Below are 15,578 nucleotides of genomic sequence, written 5' to 3'. Positions count from 1 at the left end.
ATTCCTGCAGGGCTTTTCCATCTTCTGAATGCCTGCCTGAAATCACTGGTCTGCTGGCGTCTCCCCTTCTATCCCAGGGAGTTTTCTTGTTTCTACTTTAGTGAAGCCTCGGATGGTGACAGCAGCCAATGCCCTTGATCTGTTTGCCACAGTAGACCAGAAGTTCCACCTTCTGGCTTTATGGTGAGCGTTCACATTCAGTAAGTGTGTATTCTCCTACATGTGAGGCACTGGGCTGAGCGCCAGAAAGGTGAGAGGACATGAGACAGTTCCTCACCCCAGAGAAGTGTGGAGGGGGGAAAGGCTACACCCAGAGGATTCCTCTGTGGGGAGTGAAATAAAGGCAGGGTGCTGGCAGTGTAGCTGTACAGAGAAGGAGATGTGGTGAATGTAGCCAGCGGCGTTGTGGAAGGCCACACTGAATAAACTAACATCTGTGGTTTTAGGAGTTCAACTATTAGAAGACTGAGAACAGACTGTGTCCATTAATTATTACGGAGGGAGTCCAAAGGAAAGTGGTGTATCCAGCCCGGATCTTCAAAACCCTACATCTGACTGGGTGGGCCTTTGCCTCTCCAGGGTCTTCCAGCCCTGCCAGTCGCCCAGTGCCTGCCCACCCACATCCTCTCCATTTCTCACTGCCCCTGTACACACTGAGGAAAGAGCCTGGCATTGGAAGGACGCAGAATTTGAAGAAAGCCTTCTCTGGAGGACATGATATCCCCTCTTCCGCAATTGCTCCCTCTCAGCCTGCAAATAGCTCATTGCTAACAGAGGCCTCGTTAGTCTTGTTGAGAGGTAGGACAGCTGGTTTTTCACTTTCTTAAATTTATAAGTAATTCAGGCCTATAAAATCCTAACAGTGTAGGCTAGCTAAGGCATAGCCAAATCCCATGAGCTTATTAATTACCCTCTGTTAACCCAGTAAATGACCTTAATGGTTTTCATTTTGGCTTGAAGATAGTACAACAAAAGGTTCAGTATGTGTCACAAATCCTCTTGGTTGCCATTGGTTTCCCACACCAGAGACAGCAGAGCTGAGGAGCATGAGCCTGGCTGACTGAGTTGGGCGGCCTTTCCCTGGTCATGTTGCACTCCCACTTCCTCTTGAGAAGGGTCTGAAAGTTGTCCTCTCCTTGTCTCTCCTCCCATCTGCTGTGCCTCCCTCCAGCCCCCCACCCAGCACCTGAGAAGTCGTGGGAGCTAGTGCTGTGACGTTGAACCCTTTGCCATTCGGGTGAGTCTGTGAAGCACGAGTCCCTAGCACCCCGCGAGTTACCGAAGTCTTCCATTTCGTACCCATGTGTAGTCCTTACAATGCACCTGAGCATTTAAGCTCCTTGCCTGAGGGGGCAATGCCAGAAGAGGCACGTTGCCATCTATTTTAGAAGACATTTTAGAAACGGAAGCAAGCTGACAGATTGTTATCACTGGGGTCTGACAGATCTTAACGTTGGAACTCTCTTAGCCTTCAGTCCGCTTGAAATCTGTGAGTATGCAGGGGATGGCATGAGCCAGAAAACCAGAATCTCTTCTGTGCTTTTTTTGGCTCTACCCTGCCCCACTGAAGAAGTGTGGGTCTGTCATCTTCTCACTTTCTCAGTGCTCTAAAAGCGGTGGAGGGCGGTTCTGTGTGGCCACAGCCAGCCACATGGGAGGAAGGCTTGCTGCCCTGCCGACTGCCAGCTCGAGGAGCCTCCCGCGGCCATGAAGAAAGTCAAGCGTTCCCGCCCCACAGACCACGGACCGGGGCGGGCTCTTCTCTGGTGGAATCCGTGGTAGCTGATGTTCCAGTTTCAGGTTTTTACTGGCACCGTAAACAAACAAGTGAGAGAGCTGTCTGCGACACTGTGGGCTCCAGCCGTTGCCATTCAGATCCCATCTCGTCCTGTCCAGACCATTTCTCTGTGGCATGGCACATGGTAGAAGGAAATTCTTTTTGTGGAATTCGGTAATCTCCAGCTCACACGGACTGTGGACGCCCCGTGTTCCTGAGGGGCACGTCATCGTCCCGCTGTGAAAATCCTCATCTCTTGTTGCTCTAATCCTTTCCTGTAGGGAGTTTCTAGCAGCAGGCAGTCCCTTTTCTGTCAGGGAGGGAGAAATAATAAAGGCAGCTATTCTACTTGTACTGAATGCGGAGTGCTCACCGGCGTCATTAAATCCATAAAATGGTGAGTTACGCTCACAGCACACTAGTCAGCCAGGAAGCGAGTGACAGGGCTGATGTTTATTTGCAACCAGCAGCTGATGCCGTCCCTCCGGTAGCACTTGCGTAGACCTTCTCCTGGTTTGTGGGCACCAAGTGCCTGATTTCATTTTTAAGAACTTGAAGCTTTAATGAATGTCCTCAAGGTTGCCCAAGGAAACATTTAATCTGAAAAAGATGTTGAGAGCTTGGTGGGCATTTGTCTGGAAGTCCTGCTTTCTTGTGGTTGCCAGAATGAACATTCTAGAAATAGAGAACCTTGCTTGTAGTGCTGCCAGATAGGTCTTTTTGTCATTGAGGGGGTGGCATTTGGAAGCTTCTGAAATCCATTTCACCACTGCTCATTTGAGGGTATGTGAGCATTCAGTCTAGCATAGGTTATAGAAAGTGGTGAAACAAAGGAAGAAAACAGTATTTCAGGACCTTGCTTTGTGGCTAGAATGCAAACATAGTGAAAAATCACAGGGTGTAATTTGTGTGGATGTCAGTGGCCAACACCATTCATTTGAGCATCGGAGAACTAAAGGATTTTATATAAGGTACTTCTCCCCCTTCCCCAAAGAGGCATTGGAGTGTGAAGAGAGGAAAAAGGATAATATAAATGTATGTCTGTCTGTATACCTCCTCACACACCTGGTAAAAGAAAAGTCAAGGTGGCTTAGAGAAGCAGTATTTAAAATAGTTGAGAACTTCTATAACTTGGAAATAAAGCTTCTGAGGATGATTTGTGGGGGAAAAGACTGAGCCTCAATTACAAGAATAAAGGCAACAGTGGAAGATATAAAAACGTTTATTGGCCTCCTAACTCTTTTCCCCTTTAAACACACACTTTAGACTCAGAATGGTGCTCTTTCAAAATAATACACGTTGTGTAATCATGCACCAGATGGCTCTCAAGGAACAGGCTTTAGTGAGTCAAGTTCAGGCCCTTGTCTCCAAAGCTAACTGTCTCCATCAGATGCTTTACCTGAGGTCAAAGTGTCTTGTGATCAGAAATTTTCCACACAGACCTTTGCAATCATTGTCTTGTTCTTTCTTATCTTCCTCTTCGTTCTGATGGGTTTTGTTTCCAATCTCTTGTTTCTTACCTTGTTAAGCACCTTGCAGGATTGGTCTGTCAGTCACCATTTGCACACATGGCTTGCCCAGCATTCTGATGGACCACTCTGGGGATAAAACACCTTTCCCTGGTGGGCATTGTTCTGCTGACTCCTCTCTAGCAAACGACACAAAGCATTCCTCAGAAACACAGATATGCTGTGGGGTCACAGCAAACTTAGATGGGTGTAAAGAAAGGTTGTATTTAAAAACTAAGTTTCCCTTGAAGAGTGGTTTCCAGTATGTAGAGAACCGTGGGTTGTATCTGTAGGCTAGTGATCTGCAAACAGCCTCAGTTGCATATGTAATCATTGCAGGAGGGGGAGGAAATGCTGAGTTACTGATCCGTTCTCACTCTCCCTGCCAAAACCTTGAGACCCGACTTGGTGGGGTCAATCAGAGAATCTTTGTCTCTTGTTTCAGAATTTGGCTTTCAAGGACCTGCAGTGGCAAAGACCCAGGAAGCGGGATTTCTGAATAGTAGGTCTCTAAAATTCTTGGCATAGGAAAAACAATAAAGTGAACATGAGAGTCTTAACTTTAACACCAAGAATAAAATTGCCACTACCGCCTAGTTTTAGTCTGGGAATCAAAAGCATCGTAAATTGATTTTTATGCTATTCGTTTTGCCACCCGTGCTCTCTGCCACTGTGCCTGCACCCCCCACCCTCCCCTCACCTGTTAATGTGCTTTGGAGTTCGTGTATCTTACATCGACCACGTGCCGTATACACTTCCTGTACAAAGGCGCTTGAAACAACATCTGTCATGACATCAAAGAAGGTGTTATTGCCAAGTGCAGCTGGAAGAGTTCTAATAACGAGATGGTTTTCAATGAGGTTATAATGAAAAGAAATCTGCGTGAAGTGTCTGAGCCTTTTTCTAGGAAAATGAAAACGTGTGCAGCTCTCCCCCTTTATAGTCTTCTTATATAAACATTGCTTTTACATGTGTTTAGTGCAAGCATTGCTCCAGGTGAGAAGCTTGAGAACGCATTTCTAGTTGTGAAAAGTGCATTTTGTCTGTGTGCCATGTTGGAGAGGCCCCATCGGCGAAGGTTGCTATGGTGTTGAAACCGCGCTGTTCAGGGGGGAAAGCCCATCCGATGAATGTGGTATTTGTAGATTCTGAACCAGCATGGGAATTCCTGATTGAGAGTCTAGAAAAAGTTATAATAAACTCATTATACAATTAAAAAGGAGAGGAGCTGCTCTCCAGAATGTAAATCCAAACCCAGAAAAGTGTTCAGTGAGCAAGAACAATACTCTGTAGGTTTTCAAATTGATGGGAGCTTTCCAACGGCAACTAATTTGTTCCAGCATTCAAGTGAGCATAATTAACAGAGACTTTCTTTCTTAGGCCGATTACCCTCCAAAAACCATGCCAACATTGTAACTGTAAGCAGTGAAAACCAATATTTATGAGGGGGATTGTGCAAGAGTTTGTGTGACAGATGGACATTTTATCACTGTTGATGTTTGGAATTCCCTTGAAAAGTAATGTAATATCTTGTTATTTATGAATGAATGAACAAATGATGGTGCTTTTGCTGCCTGGGTTTTCTTTAAAAAGAGGACTGTTAAATCTTTTTCTCTGTTAGCCCCTATTTCTTTATGTGAGGCACCCTCAAATATTCTGATGCAAATGCTGAAAAATCATAATTGTGTTTTTATTACAGATACAGATCCACGTGTTTTAGAAAAACAAGAATTACAACAGCCAACCTATGTTGCCCTCAGTTACATTAATAGGTAAGCCATTTTCAGAATTTATAGCAACTTCGTATTTTGGCTTTACCCTGCAGTATCTGCCACATGCTTTTTTTTTTTTTTTTTAATGTATCTTTTTAACAGAGAAGAAAAAATTATTTGCTGTCTTAAAATATTTAACATGCACCTCTATACAGAATTTTCACGTTTCTCTATTGCAGAGGTATGGGTCTGTATTCTCTGTGCATATGGCTGAAAACATGACGGATTTATAAGCTCATTCTAGAAGTATTTTGTATGTAGAGTTAGTGTATGCTCTTTTGACTTCATAAGGCAGTTTGAGAGATTAATGAATTTATGTTTGAAACTTTAAAATCCTGGGGTGAAGAAGTATTTTATGAATTCAGAACATTGTTGGAATATCAGAATATATCAGGATATAACAAACTGAAATAATAACAAAGTTATTTAATAGCAGTTCATTTTTTGTAAAAAACATTGTTAGCAACCGACCCCATCTGTGCAGCATAACATGAGTTTTTACTGAAACCGAACTTGTGAGCATGACTTGAGGGAACACTTAGAACTTGATCTATCAGGTCTGAAAGAGGACTTGGTGTTTCAGCCAACTTAATTAAGGAAACCGTGATTTCTGGAGACAACCTAAAATCAACGTATGTTAAGAAAACCCACACCCCCAAAGAGAAAAAGGCAGGATTGGCTTTTAATGAGAATGAAAAACTCTGCTGATAATTCAGTGCATAATTTTCTATCAACTGTCCCTTTTTTATGAGGCAAAGATTGGTTTCTGTCTTTCGTGGTACCAGAACTGAGATTCAGGGTCTGAAGTAGAAAACTGGGAATGAATTATCTGTACTGTTCCATTTCTAGGCGTTTTGGGGGAAAACTTACTTAAATCTTTGGAGAGCTTTGAGTTGGAGTTGCCTTATTCCATTTGAAGTTCTTTTATAAAGCATGTTTTTAAAATGATTCATGAACATAAACCTCTATCTGCCTATTGACTCTGGATTTCCTGCTTACTGGCCTTGCCCAGAAGTGATGTGAAGAATCTGAGGGGCAGGGAACTCCCTGCCCCTCATTTTTAAAAACACTCGAAGTAGAACACCTTCAGAATCACTTCTGATACACATGAAGGTGTTCGTGCTTACCTGGATTTCTCACAATACCCGTTTCCAGTAATAAACGTGGGTTTGGAAAAGTCCTTGATTATACATTAGAATTATGTGTATGTGATATGTTAATTAACCTACTAATACTGGGCAAGAGGATCAGTAGGCTTATAGATTAACTGGCATCGAATAGGAATTTTTAGTAGTACAGCTATTGTGTTTTGGGTAGAGTGCTACCTGTTTGTATTCAAATTCCTATAATACCAAACCTTATTGTGCTAAGAATCGTCTTTGCACATTTGGTCGTGTTCATATTGCCAGCCATATAGGCAGCAGGGGTTCCTCACCAAAGAAATCCTCTGCCAGGTGTGACATGGGACTGTAAAAGAAGACAAAGAATAGGGACAAGGGCCACACACAAAAAACCACGAGAGCACTTGAATCAAGTAGGACAGTTGCATAAACTGTGCAGTAGGCTAAGCCTAAATCCCAGAGAATCTTGGCATAGGAAAAACAGCAATGTGAACATACAGTTCTTAACTCTGAATTCACCACATCCCAGCCCAGATGACGCAGAGTAGACCTTCGAGGGGATGGGTGGGCTTGCTGCTGGTCTTTAGGTGAAGAGAAGGATTGCATATGGAGACTTGCCACGTAACAACCTTTCTCACTCGATCCATTTGTGGTTGGTATTGCGTTGGTAATGTAGTACTTAACGTGTGATAGGCACTCTGGGTATTGTAGGTGATGGATAAGCACCTAGTAAATGAGAGAGCTGAGCCATGGGTAGCTCTGAGGAGGAAGTCAAGTCTGGCCACAGGGAGAGAGAGAGGCTGAAAGGAATCTTAGGTCCCTTAGACGTTGGAATTTACATGAAGGGAAATGCTGAAGGGAAACATTGGAACTCACATGAAGCCCATACAAGATTCAAGAAAAGAGTAATAAGGGCTAGGGAACTGGAGAGAAAGTCAGCTTGACAGCAATATCCTGAACACAGCAGAAAAGAGTACTAATAAAAATAAAGTTGAACAAATAAAAGATTTTTTTCCCCCTCCAACCTCAGGGAAAAATAGTCTAATTTTGCTGAGCAGTGAAGACGGAAAAAGAATATTTTTCTGGTCCTGTATCTATTTATACAATTCTAATGTACTTTCGGACATCTCAAAATTGAGATGAAACTTCCTTTGGCAAGAACATTGCCAAATACTGGAAGCTAGCTCCATTTTAAGGACCCAAACTCTGGGTCCAAACTCTGGGTCCTTAAAATGGAGCTAGCTTTTTGGATTCTAAAGTGAACTGAGTGGAAATTGGAGCCTTTATTTATACCTATTTTAAATTGCTTTACTCTCTTGAATACAATGTGTTGGACAAACCTTTAATTCCTTGAAAAGTGCGTCTGTTACAACACCTGAGCAAATTTTAAAATATAAATAGTTTTATGAGAATGAGAGAGACTGAATGAATTAGGGTTGTGGGAACAGTTTGGGGTGGGAGAGATGGATATGAACTTTAAGGATAGATTGCTCTGTTAATTTTGTGATACGAGGAACAATGATACCTCCATGTAATAGGAAATTTAATTACTGAGTCTGTATAATATTCATATACCTGGGAAGTATAAAGGTCAAAAGAAAAGGCTACAAGATTTTGAATGAGAGAGACTAGAAGAAATAATAAGGGTGCCTGGGTGGCTTAGTCGGTTGAGCATCTGCCTTCGGCTCAGGTCGTGGAGGTCCTTGGACTGAGCCCCGAGTTGGGCTTCCTGCTCAGCGGGGAGTCTGCTTCTCCCTGTCCCTTTGTCTCTTCCCCCTGCTCACTCAATATTCTGTCTCTCTCTCCTCAAATAAAATCTTAAAAAAATACATTAGAGCAAACATAACACTTATGCTTTGAGCTCTGTGCTAAACATTTGTTTTTAAAGATTTTATTTATTTATTTAACAGAGAGAGACAGAGCAAGCACAAGCAGGGGGAGTGGCAGAGAGGGAGGGAGAAGCAGGCTCCCCACCGAACAGGCATTCGGATGTGGGGCTTGATCCCAGGACCCTAAGATCATGACCCAAGCTGAAGGCTAGGCAGAGGGGACACAAAGAGACCTAAAGATCAGAGTATAGTGCCATGCTGTAGATAACTGGAGGGTAGCAACCTAATAAGATAAAATAGTAGGAGACAGCAGGAGCTAAACCTGCCAGGAGAGAGGTGATCGGTAACTGCTAAATGATACATTGGGACCCCTAGAGCAATCTGAGTGTGGCAGGAACATCCTATTGGAGCAGGTCTCTATGGTCCTGGGGAGGTGCACCCTCCCTCGCAGGAGGAAAAGGCGGAGCTCTCGAGCATGGGGCAGAAACTTTTTTCCACTCCCATCCTCCAATAGGCAAGTGATAGGTGAGCTGCAGGGTGAAGTCAGGTGAGTCTCCATAAAAAGGCTGATGAGAAACCCTAGCCTGTACCTGGCAGTTTCCTTCAGGCTATTGTGATTGGTTCAGGTTGCTGCCTTGAGGGAACAAGAGAGCATATTAGTAATTTGTGACTTCCCTGGATGGGTAACTGAGATAACCTAAAGACCTAGTAAACCTCAGCTGCAAGTTGTACTATCTTTGCTACAAAATTGTTTTTCTTAATTTAGAAATTTCATTTTAATTTCAATTTTTCAACTAAGGATATCATTTTGGGGTAAGCTGTCAAGGCATAGCCTTCCTCGGCACAAACTCTTACCTTTCTTGCAGTCAATTCCTTGACATTTACTACCTAATAAACATTTAATCTTTTCTCTCATCTGAAATACTGCTCTACTCAAATTCTCTTTGTAAGACCATGCATTCTGCCTCAGTAGTGGGTTTAACCTCCTCTGAAAATGGATTTTTAGTTAGCTTCGTGTTTGCTATTAAAATAGCAAATTCTAAAATGGGTTTCCTGGAACAGCAATTGCAAGAGTCTGGGTCTGTTTGTCTGTCTGTCTCTCTCTCTCACACACACTTCATTTACTCACCAATGATTCTGTGGCCAATTAAGTTTGGGAAATTCTGATTTAAATAAAATGGGTTTCTTTACAGTAGCATTTATCAGGTCTTTTCCTTTGCTGCTATGCATTTTAAATCTCTAAGAGAAAATATGTTTCTCGAAGGGACCTGATTGCAGAGCACTTTTTCTTGAAGCATCTGACAGGACTAGCATGCACCAGCAGGGGGTTGCTAGAATCCTGTCACTTTCACCTAGATCCTCAACTTCCCCGAGGAACTCTGAAGCCTTTTTATTCAGGAAAGCTTGCTGTTCTTTCTTTCTTTCTTTTTTTTTTTTTTTTAAAGATTTTATTTATTTATTTGACAGAGGTCACAAGTAGACAGAGAGGCAGGCAGAGAGAGAGAGGGAAGCAGGCTACCTGGTGAGCAGAGAGCCCGATGCGGGACTCGATCCCAGGACCCCGAGATCATGACCTGAGCCGAAGGCAGCGGCTTAACCCACTGAGCCACCCAGGCACCCTGAGCTTACTTAATCTTTAAAAAATAATATGGGAGGAGTCAGATGACTTAGGTTTGGGTCTTGTCTCTGCCATTCATGAGCTTTGTGAGTAGGTTGACAAGTCTCAGGCTCTGTTTGCTCCTCTCTAATGACATTTCTCTTATTTTGAGTGTTAATTCATACACTTAAACACTTGCAACTGTGTCTTTGACATAGTGTTCTATAAGCATAGGTCTTCAAATTATCTTTCCATATTCTCATGCAAGCACCCTTTTCTATCAAGTAAGTCAGTAATTAGAGGAACAACTGCAGAGAGGAAGCATTGCTTTGGAGTGGGGCCAGAACAACTCCCACCGGGAAATAAGCTCCATGAGGGCAGGGACATTTTCTGTCTCCCACAACTGTGTCCCCAATCCCCAGAACAGTGTCTGGCACATGGTAGACTCTCAGTATTTATTGAGTGAGTGAATGAATGCATTGTGAATTTGTGTCTGAGTCAAAGAGTAAAGAAATAGATGATTCCAGGAACTCTCCGGACGCTTCTGTGAGAAATCAGGACCCTCTGGTATTCACTTGCATTGGGAGGGCTACATGATAAAAAATGGAATGTTGTACTTTTATTCAGCATTTGTATGGAATGCAGAGCTATTAAGATCTATTAAGTGGTGTCTATTGCTAGTTCCCTACCATAAACAACGGACAAATTTATGAAATAATGGTTTGCCAGCTTTGGATAATGGGCAGTAAAGACTGAGAGAAAGGAAACATGAGGTGAGCCCTCTGATCACTGGCTCACTCAGGGAGTACGTTCCTTAACACGGGAGTACATTAGAACGTACACAGCACAGCAGTCCCACCATGCTCAGAAGACAGATCAGTGGTGGGGTGACTAGAGATGGGGAATCTGTAGCACAGGGGTACTAGAAATGAGGGATCTGTGCAGAAGGGAAGCACAGAAGTGTGCATGAGGGTCCTTCATGAGTCCGTGGCTCAGGGTGGGCTGCACATGTTATTTGCTGTCTAAGACTGAATCTTACCCAAAGGGCAGCAAGTACATGGGTGAGAATGAAACCATGAGAACAGAGGAGAGGTGGGGCTGGTAGGCACTGCATTCCAGCCCAGCCAGCATGGAATAACTGGTTAACCTCCATTTAACTAACTCTAACTCTTTTAACTGAAATATTAGAAATAAGAATTTTGTGCTTAAGTGTAGCATGCTTTAGAGCCACTCTAACAACACCTAAAACCAAGCCTTTGCACCATCTTCAGAGAGACAAAGTTCTGAGTTGAGTCCTGACAATTTAGATATTCTTGGGATACACTTTGGGCTTTTCACAGATTTGCCTAAGAAGGTATAAATCTAGGTCTTTACACACTCAACATAATCAGCCTGAGATTGAACGGCCTGCCAGAACAAAAATCAGTAGTCTAAATAGGAATGAATCTGGTATGATGATGTCTAATATACAGTAAAAAATTACCAGACATGAAGGGCAGGGAAATCTTATCCTTAGACAATAAAGACCCTCCCTAACATCTGATATGGCCCAGATGTTAGTTTTAGGAAACAGAGACTTGAAAGCAATCATAAATGTGTTCAAGAACTCGAAGGAAAGGTACACTAAATAAAAGATTGTTTTGAATGGAAATAAAATCAGTCTGGGTGCCTTTTTCTTTTTTTTAATCCTCCTACCAGAGTATAAACTGCTTAATGAAAGCTTTCTTCCTTTTTCCCCACTTTTATTCCCACTCCAAAACCTCACCTAATTCCCCCAAACCATCATTCTCGCTGTTTCAGTTGGACTCATTTTTGTTAGATTATAGTCTGTCATAGCCTCATAAAAATAAAAAGCTGTAATTAGCTAAGTGTGCAATGACCTTCTATTTTATACAAACAATACTGAAACATTTTATTTATTTTTTACTCTAAAGGCAGTAGGTTTCATTTTTGTTGTTGTTGTTTTTAATGAAACCACCTGTTTGTGGTCTTCTGAGAGCAGTCTGTATTTATTACAATACAAGACATTCTTTCCTATTTTTCTCCTTTGTCCACCAGATCTGAAGTTCTCTGTGCCCCAGTCCTATACTGAAGTTTGTGGCCTAATGTATGCCGTAAACATGTTGCATGCTCTTAGATTTCTTTTTATGAATATCAGTTGAAACAAAGCCAAGATGGCTGCCTGCCAGATTTTCCTTGTAATATCTCTGACCTGATTTGGCTTGCTCATTGTGTTTTGCAAAAACCGTGTACTCTCAAGGGACACTGGAAAGCTGGAAAGAACCCTTATGTGACATTTTGGCTTGCTTCAGCAGAATTAGTCTGTGCTGCTGGCACAAAACACATGGTGAGAGAGGGGAGTCTTGGCACAACTTGGTGATATGATTGCTCGCTAGGCTCTGGGCTCCTTGCATAACTTCTTTGTTGTCCAGTTTGTTCTTAGGGCATTGGTGTTTGAAATCAGGTTGCTTATGCAGCTCTCCATTTGGCCATTTTTTTAGTCTTTCTTTGTCTACCATCAGTATTTATTTATTTTTTTTTCCAGTATAGTTAACGCACAGTGTTATATTAGTTTCAGGTGTACAATATAGTGATTCAACAATGGCATACAATACCCAGTGTTCATGAAAAGTGCATTCTTAATCCCCACCACCCACCTCCCCTCTGGTAACCATCAGTTCCCTATATTTAAGAATATGGTTTTTATGGGGCACCTGGGTAGCTCAGTGGGCTAAGCCACTACCTTCGGCTCAGGTCATAATCTCAGGGTCCTGGGATCAAGCCCCACATCAGGCTCTCTGCTCAGCAGGGAGCCTGCTTCCCCGTCCACCGCCTGCCTCTCTGTCTACCTGTGATCTCTCTTTCTCTGTCTGTCAAATAAATAAATAAAATCTTAAAAAAAAACAAACACGTGGTTTTTGGTTCATCCCACGTTCATTTCCTTCTTAAATTCCAATTATAAGGGCGCCTGGGTGGCTCAGTGGTTTGGGCCGCTGCCTTCGGCTCAGGTCATGATCTCAGGGTCCTGGGATCGAGTCCCGCATCGGGCTCTCTGCTCGGCGGGGAACCTGCTTCCCTTCCTCTCTCTGCCTGCCTCTCCGTCTACTTGTGATTTCTCTCTGTCAAATAAATAAATAAAAATCTTTAAAAAAAAAAAAAACACAGCCAACTGTCTCTTAAAAAAAAAAAAGGACTTTAAATTCCAATTATAAGTGAAATCATATGGTATTTGTCTTTTATTTCACTTAGCATTATATCCTTTAGATCCTCCCATGTTATTGGAAATGGCAAGATTTCATTCTTTTCATGGCTGAGTAATGTTCCAACAGTGCATGGTGGTTCCTTTTTGTCTACATCCTCCCCAACCTTGTTTTTTCTTGTGTTTTTTATTTTTTATTTTCGCCATTCTGACAGGTGTGAGGTGATAATCTATTAGTTTAAAAAAATTGTAGTTTTGCTTTGCGTATCCCTGATGATGAGTGATGTTGAGCATCTTCTCATGTGTCTGTTGGCCATTTTTGTATTGTCTTTGGAGAAATGTCTGTTCATGTCTTCTGCTCTTTTTAGCTAGATTACTTCCAGTATTTCCAACTGGGACATTTCCATGTTGGTCAGTGTCCAGTGCTGCCTCTTAGTTCTCTCCCCGGCACTGTGTTGATCTTGAAACACCTAGTGGCTCAGACCTTCCTTTCTTGCCTCCCTATTTGGGCTGCTTGCCGGGTATTGACTTTGGATTTATCAACCTTGATTAATTCCATTGTGCCATTGACCCTGCTCATGCATTATCTACACTCAGCCTCAGATAAAACTAACAAGTGCCTCTCTACTCAGGCTAGCTGCTGAGAGTCACTATAGAAAAGCACCTAGCAATGGGACTCATCCCACCACAAACACATCCTCTCCAACCTTAGCTGGGCCTGCAAGATTGTCCCATAATCCTTTTTCATCGCACGTTAAAACTTTGCTAAACTTACCACCATCAATTTCAAGTGTACCCATTATACTCAAGTTCCTAAAGGACTTTCCGATCCCCTTACCAGGTGTTCTCAGTTCCTGTTCTGAGAAGATATAAAGACTGTTTCTCTGTCCACCCTCAATTTCCCTTTTCATCATCTCCAAATTTATCTGGATCTTTCATCCACATTCTCTTCATTCCCTTTGTTCAAAGCCAGCATCACAGCTTATGCTATACACCCGTGTCTTAGCCTGGTGGGCTCAAAATCCCTCTCCTCTGGCTTCATTTTTGTAAGAGCACATCTACCCAAGGGTCTTGTCTGTTCTAAGAATTCCCTGCCCATTTCCTCTTCATGGATAGCTAAGGCATTTTCCTTGATACCTTCACATACTTGGCCTACCTGCATTTGATGGCATTGGCTACTTTGTTTCAGAAACTCTTGTCTTGTGCCCATTAACTTTTCTGTCCTCGTTTCTTTTCCTACTTCTTTACACAAGTGGAGGCTTCTTCCTAACTTGTGCCCGTATCATTTTGCTTATCTGTGTATATTCACTCCATTCCATGAGTACCTCATTGGAGAGGACTCCCCAGCCCGTAACCCTAGCTTTCCTCCAGTCTTTGTTTCTAATTGCCCTCTTCTTACTGGCACAGGAATGTGCAGGATGGGCTCCACTCATCCACTGCCAGGTCCATTATTTCACACCTGTCTCTGAAACTGATTCTCCTTTTTGGATTTACAGTGTTGTTTAGTGGTACCTGTTCATTCATTAGTCTAGGAAGCATGGACTATCTGCTTGCCCTCTCTTTTCTTCCCGTTTTCAAATAGCCAGGCACAAAGTTCATAATGTTTGCACCCTAATGACCTCTTGAATGCTTCCCTTGCCACTGTCTTGAACCTCTGACTTCCTGTTTTGGATTGTTTCTGTGGAATACCTGTCTCCCCCATGAAGAGTATGAGCTCCCTGTAGGCAGGAACCTTGTCTGTCTTGGTCATCACTATATCCTTAGCTTCTAGAACAGTGCCTGTTACACATAGGTTTTCAATAACTACATTTTGAAGAAATGTGCAAATAACAAAGTTGTGTGTGTGTGTATATGTGTGTGTATTGTGTTGCCCTTCCATTATGTGTTTTACTCGTCTTCCTAATTCCTGCCTCTTCACACCTGACTGTATGTCAAGTACTTGAAATAAGGGACTGTTGTGCATAGTGGCAAATCTTAACATAAGGGATGACCTTGGAGATTCTCCCCCCCACCCACCATACACATTTACAAAATGACTCAAGGCACTATACCTCTCTTATTTCATTTGGAAATTCAGATCGCTGGCAGTAATCTATTTGATTTATCGTTTTCCCCTTATGTGCAGCACCTCGGAGTTAATTAAGAAGGCCATGAATCTTCCCTCCATAGCTCTAGCACACTCCCATTTGCGGGATACTCTCATATTGCTGAGACTGTTGATTTGGGACTCAAGTTGAAACATTACTTAATTTTCTCACATTGAGGTTCATTATGTTGAGCCTAAAGACTAGTCTTGCCTTTGAAGGCCCCTTCACTGGCAAGCTTTAAAATAGCTCTGTGTTCCCAGTTTCTAAATAACTTGTTCTCATTTCCGCCACCATAGCCAAGAACTTGGCCGCTGGCTCAGAGTAGTGCAGCGAGGTCAGCCTTATGTCCCCAGAAAGACCTCTCCCTCCTCAGCCGCAGGGTAGACTCTCACCTCAGGTCTTTGTGTAGGTTGTTTCCAACAATAGCGACATGGACTTAGGACAGCCATACAGCTATGTCATCCCAAGCAGCACAGGACCATTCAACCTGAACAGATGAGGAGTCCAGTCATAAGAAAGCATTCACCTTAATTAGAAGACCAATGCTAAATTTTTTTGGAAATTGTCATGCAAAGGAAGAATGAAATGTGTCATACAGGAAACTATTTTGGACAATGTGTTTGGCTATGTCCTCTGTAATCTCATAGTGACCTTATGTCACAGCTCTTTGCTCCCTTGTACACTTAAT

General features: G+C 42.6%; 1 protein-coding gene across 1 annotated transcript in view; it reads left to right on the top strand.

Annotated features, from left to right (window-relative positions):
- Window positions 1-15,578, top strand: part of JAZF1 (JAZF zinc finger 1) — a 156,455-nt gene that overhangs the window by 13,475 nt on the left and 127,402 nt on the right. The window contains exon 2 of the mRNA XM_082749999.1: window positions 4,985-5,057. The gene's annotated coding sequence lies outside the window, so the exon portion shown is untranslated. The remainder of the gene's footprint in view (window positions 1-4,984; window positions 5,058-15,578) is intronic.

The sequence above is a fragment of the Mustela nivalis genome (genome assembly GCF_964662115.1).
Source record: "Mustela nivalis genome assembly, contig: HAP1_SCAFFOLD_462, whole genome shotgun sequence".
NCBI classification, from domain to species: domain Eukaryota; kingdom Metazoa; phylum Chordata; class Mammalia; order Carnivora; family Mustelidae; genus Mustela; species Mustela nivalis.
This window is presented reverse-complemented; position numbering and strand designations above follow the sequence as displayed.